The following is an 8,005-nucleotide window of genomic DNA, read 5'->3' on the forward strand; positions in this document are numbered from 1 at the left end:
GGCACAAACCCATGTCTCAACCACTGTGCCACCAGGGAAGCCCCCTTTGCTTTTTATGTTTGGACAATTGATAAAACAGGAGAGCAGAATATGTAATCCCAAAATATACCACTTTTCTATGAGGATTATTTTGAGCTGAAGGCAATCAAGATCCAGCAGATTCAAGATACACTTTACCTCTCCCTTAACTGCCTAAAAGAATTTAGACAGAGAGCCTGGTCCAGGAAGAGAGTTATTACAAGAGATACTACAAAGAGTATGGGCTGGTGTGGTAAGCTGGGGGAGCTGGCAGGGTCTGTTTGTCTACATTCCTCTCTGTGTCCTGTTGTCTCTGCATGGCATGACAAACATTTGTTTACCAAACTATTCTCTTCTCATCTTCCTGTGAATGACTTTCTTCCTGACCCCTACTTTCCCTGTTGCTCAGGATGGCATATAAGCCCAGTTATCTGACTGTCTTTGAGTCTTTCATATCTATGTGAGATTCCTGTATGTATGAAATTACTTTTGGTTTTCTGTTTATCTGTCTTAGGTCTGTTTTAATGGACCAGCTATAAAAGCCTATAAGGGTAGAGGAAAATTTTTCTTTCCCAATAACCCTTTAAAACAAAACAAAACAAAACACTTAAAATGGACTTTCTGACCCCCCCCCTTTTTTTTTTTTTTTTTGTGGTATGCGGGCCTCTCACTGTTGTGGCCTCTCCCGTTGCGGAGCACAGGCTCCGGACTCACAGGCTCAGCGACCATGGCTCACGGGTGTAGCTGCTCTGCAGAATGTGGGAACTTCCTGGACCGGGGCACAAACCCGTGTCCCCTGCATCGGCAGGCAGACTCTCAACCACTGCGCCACCAGGGAAGCCCTCTCTGCCCCCTTTTAACAGCATTTACCTTGCATTCTCATTTACCTTTGGTAACTTTCCTGCACCAGGATTTATGAGATAGCATTTACTATTGTGTGTTTATTTTTCTATCCCTTTACACTCAACTACTGTATGTCCTCTGATTTATTTCTCTAAAAGGAGTATATATCTGAATTTCAGCTTTCACCTGGTGAAAGACTTTTTATCATCTAATATGGAGTTAAGTCTGTTTATATTTGTTGCTATTACTGACAGTTTGGACTGTTTTAGTCATTTTCTTTAGACATAATTTTCTTTTTTTTGTTTGTTTTTACCCTCTTCTGACTTTTATTAATTTTTTTCCTCCCTTAATTTTCATCTTCACATTTGCGCAGTGTATATTTCTTCTTACTTTTCCTTTTAGTTGTTAACATTTATATCTACATTTTTCCCTAATAAATGTTAATATTAATCAATGCCTTGCTTTTTATCCAGAACAAGGCAAAAAAGACACACAACATACTTCAGTTTCTTATGAACTTCTCCCCGACTCTCATGTCATTTTTGCAGATTTAGTTCACATTTATTATTAACGATAAAACCTATATTAATTTTATTCTTTTTTCTTTGTATTTTACTTCTTATTTTTTACTAATACTTAGCTAAATTATTGTTTTATTTTACAAATATGTATTCTTATTATTAATGTTTTGTCTTATTCCTTTCTTCTGCATTCACATTTTCTTTACCTACAGAAGTACATCCTTTGATAGTTCTTTTGTAAACTTCCTCTGGGAATAAACTTTCTAAGTAATCATATACATTTATTTCCTCAGCCATTGTAACTAAAGAAAAGTTTGTTTGTCCTGGTACTATTCTGTAAATAGTCTGAATTTCTCTATCTGATAGATTCTAGAATTTTCTCTCTGGCCTGATGTTGTGTAATTTCACTGTGATGTATCTATTCCAACTCCGGGTGCTTCTCAATCTAATGATTCATGTTTGTTCATTCTGGAATAATCTCAGGTTTGATTGTTTCAAATATTTTCTCCCTAACATTCACTTTATATCCTCTTACTGTTCTTCTTTTAGAAACATGTTACAGAGATTCATGATAATCTCTATGTCTCCTTATTTCTGTTTTCTATCTGCCATCTTTTTATCCTCCCTTAATGGATTGTGGGACATTTCCTTGCTCTGCTTTTAAACTCACTAAGTGTCTGTACATAGATTTTATTTTCACTGTTTCCCAGTTTTCATCTCATCATGGGATTTATAGAAAACATTAATATTTATAGGGCACACTTGAGTAAAAGACAAGTCTGCTTATTCAAGTAATTTATTTGAAATATTTAGCAGAACAACCGACATTCTTTCAATAATGTTACAAGATTTATAACTAGTGCTATTAACCAAGAACAGTCACTAATATCTTCAGGTGAGTCAATCTGTAATAAAAATATTTTGGATTTAAAAATCCAGTTTTGTGATTTATCTATATCAACTCGCATGTTATCATTGTGAGTATTAACCTTGTTCTTCAGAAACAAAACCTTTCTATTTCTCTTGTTTTACTGGCACCAAATGTTGACAATTTCCATGCAGGCTAGTTAAGAGATTTGTTCTGCAATTGTGTGTGCTATTGTGATTTCAGCTATTAACTGCAAGACATTGCAACTAGCTTATTGAGCTCAATCTAATACTCTTGAGATGTCTTACAGAAAAATTTTAAATGTTCAAATCTTTTTTTGCCAACAATGAATATTTTTATAGTAATTTGCTAATATAATTATATAAAGCTTGGCACTATTGTTGGTATAACTAATATAACTATACAATACATGGCATCATGACTTTACTTGATAAATTCCCAATAGACTGTTTAGCTTGAAAACTGAAAAAATTATTGTCACACTAAGATATATTTGTGTATCTTAATTTAAAAAAAATTTCATTCCTTCCTTTCCCTTTCCCCTCCTTCTTTCCTCCCTTTTTTCCTTCCTTTCTCCTTCCCTCCTTTTCTCTCTCTCTCTTTCTTTCCCATTTTCTGGTGTCCTTTTCTTTGGTTACTACATTTACTTGTATCTTTGATGACTGAAACCATAATATTATGCTTGGACTATGTAGTAAAAGTTAAATTATTTTGAATACAAGATACTTAAGTGGAAACATTTAGGCTTCAGAAATCAATTTTTTAAAAATTATGATGAAAGTATTGACATATCTAGCATGTTAATAAAGTAAGGAATATTGAAATAGTAATTTTAACTCAATAAGTATAATTCTATAAAGTCACAAAAAAGCAATAATATATTTATATAATAAAATACTAGAGAACTCAGTTTTGAGAAACTCATTTTATGTATCAACACTTTTTCATTTCTAAAAATTAATTTATTATGAAATTCTATCAAATATAAAATTGTGGCTTTTAGTATATAAAAAATTAATGGTAAAGGAAAGAAAGGTCAAAAAGAAAAATCAATGAATGCAATTAAGCATAGGAGGAATTAAGATCAGATGAGGAAAATAATAATTTCTAGAAAAATTCAACAAAAAATTCTAGATTAAAAGAAATTGCAGAATTAAAGAACGTATTTTTTATACTCACAAAACAGGGAATGACACTGAAAGTAAAAATTACAATAAGTAATCATCAAACTGAGATACTTAACTGGAAGATGGTGATATGACCATGCAGTGTGACCAATATAGAAAGAATACTCTCTAGTGGCAGGAACAGATCAACAAGTCACAGGGGTAAAAATACGAATTATGAATTCAGGATTTTTATGAAGTGTGATATAAAAATATTCTAACATAATTTCAAGTGTACACATTTCAATGGTTGTAAAATTATTTTAAAATTAAAAGGTATGATAATTGACATCTCACAATAAACTATAACTTACTCAAGAACAACAGTGGTGGGAATCTCTCAGCTTGTTTCATCTTTAGCAATATATTGATTTTTTTTTAATTAAAATAACTGTTTTGGGGCTTCCCTGGTGGTGCAGTTGTTGGGAGTCCACCTTCCGATGCAGGGGACATGGGTTCGTGCCCCGATCCAGGAGGATCCCACGTGCTGCAGAGCAGCTGGGCCCATGAGCCATGGCCGCTGAGTCTGTGCACCTGGAGCCTGTGCTCTGCAACAAGAGAGGACACGGCAGTGAGAGGCCTGTGTACCACAAAAAAATAAAAATAAAAAAATAACTGTTTTTTATTTCCATATTTTACAATGTTTTATGAATGTTTCATGGGAGCTATCTCCTCCCAAGTCTCTTTGAATATTACAAATCACTACCAGTACCATCAACTTACATGCTTAAATTTAACCAAAACCTCTAAGCATGGGGTCTGGGCATCTGTTGTTTTCAAACACTCTGATAAATATCCTAATAAGGACTGAAAACCACAATTTCTAATACAGATTTTTACAGTGCCTCTAATCTTCCTCTACTTTCTTTAAACTCTGCTATGAATTTTTCTAGCTTTAGTCTGTGGACAGTCTTCCATGTAGCAATACTCCCCATATATTCTCTAGTTTTTGTTTGTGAGCTCATCTTCAGCAGTAATCATCTTCCACTATGTCCTTGTAAGGGGTTTCCACTGGTACAAGTTCCTGGTAAATTCCAAAACAGCGTTTACAATTGCTCATTTACTAGAGGCTTAAATGTCATTGTGAGTTCAGGTATTGTCAGTATTAAATTTTATTTTTGCTGAAACTGACACTAGGTGAGGTTTAGGTTTTCAATCTTTTTGTGGTTGATTCTCCTATATTTCAGCCTACATAGGGAAGTGTCTTCATCTGAGGTCCCAAGATAGCAGACAGAGATGTATGCTATAATCCTTATTTTTTGGCTGTGAAGTATCTTTCTGGCCTCTGGCTTTATTCAGACCATTTTTAACTAAGAGTCTATGTGAGTTTTAAATCCTATCCCTAATATCCATATTTACTCCTCGTCCCTCTTTGAGCCATGTGAATTTCACTTCTGCTCACTTTCTGGATACCCATTTGTTTCTGGTCACTTGGGGATCCCCTTTTCTTATTTTGAACATGGCTATCTAGTAAAAGTTAAATAAATATTATATGAAGTAAGAAGGATATTCCAGCATGCCATTAATAAGTCATCTTGACTTGAAATCTTGAATACTGACTCTTTGTATATAATTATACACTGCTTTGAATAATTTTGTTCTGATTAGAAAAATAATTATGCTTATTTTATTCTTGAAAGTCATGATTTCTTTGGACATATATAGTAAAGACCTGATGTTGCCCTAAAAGTGAAAAAACAAACAATAAAATTGAAAATAAATTAGTTTAACATATAACAGTATTTATTCCCTCAGAAATATATCTTAGCATACTGATGAAAACTTTAAAACAGTACAATATGCTCCTGAAATGTGGTCCAATTTTTTTTTTTTTTTTTTTTTTTTTGGTATGCGGGCCTCTCACTGTTGTGGCCTCTCCCGTTGCGGAGCACAGGCTCCAGACGCGCAGGCTCAGTGGCCGTGGTTCACGGGCCCAGCCGCTCTGCGGCATGTGGGATCCTCCCGGATCGGGGCACGAACCCGTGTCCCCTGCATCGGCAGGCGGACTCTCAATCACTGCACCACCAGGGAAGCCCATCCAATTTTTATCTAAGGTCCAAAATATAAAATCAGATGCCATTCACATTTTAAGTGAGATTTTTAGTGACTTAATAAAACATTCAAGAATATAATAGACTCTCAGGACTCTTCTAGGCTTAACTATTTAAGCATATTTTTATAGTACAAACCAGACCCCGAGGTTGCTATAATAATGGTCAAATGACAGCTACAGGTAATGATATATTTGAGGTAGGATAACGAAAGAGACTTAATTTGCCCTCAGTGATAATATTTTCCTCTTTGGCTCAGTTAGAAGCCAAATATATTTGAGGTAGGATAACAAAAGAGACTTAATTTGCCCTCAGTGATAATATTTTCCTCTTTGGCCCAGTTAGAAGCCAAATTTTAACTACCATGTTATTTTTAGTGAAATATTAGAATAGTCAGTAATTCTGAATCACATATTACTTAAAGATTTCAAAAAAAATCTTATCTCTTAGAAATTTTGCTATAAATCTTAAATTTAATTCCCATTTAATTACTGTGCTTCAGACATCTGAATTCATAAAAATGTAGGGCAATTCTATTAATTTGCTGCATGAATGATTGAATGTTTAATATACATTCTCTACAAAAGGCTTCTGATGTTAGTCCTTCTCTCAAAAAGAACTATTCTTAGCTGATATGATTGTCTTTAATTCACAATCTTTGTTCCCATTGCCCAGCCTTGCTTCTTTACCTTCTATTTATGAATTCCTTACAAATTTATTTTTTTTCTCTGACATTACATCCTATTTCTACCTTCAATATTTCTGATTCCCAATAATGGAAAGCAGACTTAGTCAGCAACAAATCACTACCAATTTATAAAATCAAGGATAGCATTTCAAAAGCCAAGTCTTTGCTTGAAAAGTTAAAACTTGGCAGGCATGCTTTATAAATTCTGATAGTCTATCCAATTTTAATCGTTTTAATTGCCTAATTATCTGCTCCAGTGCAATAATAAAGCCTTTTAATATTTCATTTTCTACTACAGGAAAAGGTATTCCAGTCTGTGCAAGAGAACCTTCTCACCCTTTGTTGAATGTAAAATTGAAGTTCCCTAGTATAATCCTGCACTTTTGTAAGCCAGCTCCATCTGTCTGTCATCCTCTTTTGCCCCCTCCTCCTCCCTCCTTACCCAAATGTTACTAGTTTATTCAAGGAATACCTCGTTTTCTTTCCTTTATCTTATACTCTTCATTAAATTTCTCTCTATATCTATGTGTGTGTTCTTTAATTCAGGCAGTATGTTTCTGAATCATATATGCCTCCCCATGCATCTGAAAATTTTGTTCTATACTCCCAATCTTGCCATTAGCACATCCCTCAACTGTTGGTCTGTGTTGTACTGAACAGTTAGGAGAGAATCAATGCTTCTTTTCAGGCACTGACAGGAAGAACTGCCTTGGGCACACTCAGCAGAGCAAGGGACCATGAGATCAACAACAATAAGAGGAATTAATGACAGCTCTGAGGCATTGAATTTCTACTTAGGAAATTCCGTGGTCCGTTTTTGTGTGTCCTTTATTGAACTGATCAATCTATGAGAAATACATAATAAGTATGAAAAATATTTTATTTATTTACAACTTTGAAAATGTATTCCTCACACCAGGAATGCACAAGAAGTTCTGAGGTTTCATGCCCAGAAATGTTGTCATGAATTTTCAAAATATTACTATTTTTGTATCAAGATCAGTACTTTCGGTTTCTGTTTCCCACACAGGGCTCAGCCCATCAAGTTATTCAGCCTCACTCTTTATTTAAGTACTTCCTGCTTACTCTCAAATTTTTGACACCTCACAAATGAAAATGAAAATATTTACTTTCAGTTTCATTATAAGGTAGCAAAAGAACTAATCAACTGTAATTAGGGCTTTAAATATTCTTCAATGATGATACTCCAATTATAATCAGCTTGGGAAATGATGTAAAATCATTTTCTTTTCTTGCAGAAAGGTAACGTTCAATTGAGAAAATGGATAAGAAACTAAAGCAGCCACATTTTTGAAAATCATTTATCTCTAACATAAGTTTTTTCTTTAGAAAAAATTAATGCACTGCAATTCACAGGAAAATATTAAACCTAAGTAAGAGATTTGTGTGAGTAATGTAAGTACTCCTATAATTACTGTGTTTCAATAATGCATCTCAATAATTATTAACTGTATTACTCTTTCTACTTAATCAAAGTTCTCCTTATGACTTAGGGCAAATGAAAACTAGGGGTTAAGACTAATAACTTAAACCCATAATTGATCTCAAAATTTGAGCTAGTTTATATATATTAGGAATAGAGATTACATGTCTCTTCAAATAATACATTTTATGAGCATCTAAAGAAGAATCTTTCACAAGAAAGAATATTTATAAGCTAACAATTTGCTAAAGCAGACTTAGATGTTTTTGCACCATACCTGGATCATTATTTTACAGACATGTTGAAAACAGCTAAGAATATCCTTCATTTGTTTTTGAAAAAGACTTTGATGAGAATTTCTGTGACAAGCCCAAGTTGAAAATTA

The sequence above is a fragment of the Neophocaena asiaeorientalis genome, unplaced genomic scaffold (genome assembly GCF_003031525.2).
Source record: "Neophocaena asiaeorientalis asiaeorientalis breed wild unplaced genomic scaffold, Neophocaena_asiaeorientalis_V1.1 scaffold81, whole genome shotgun sequence".
In the NCBI taxonomy this organism is placed as follows: domain Eukaryota; kingdom Metazoa; phylum Chordata; class Mammalia; order Artiodactyla; family Phocoenidae; genus Neophocaena; species Neophocaena asiaeorientalis.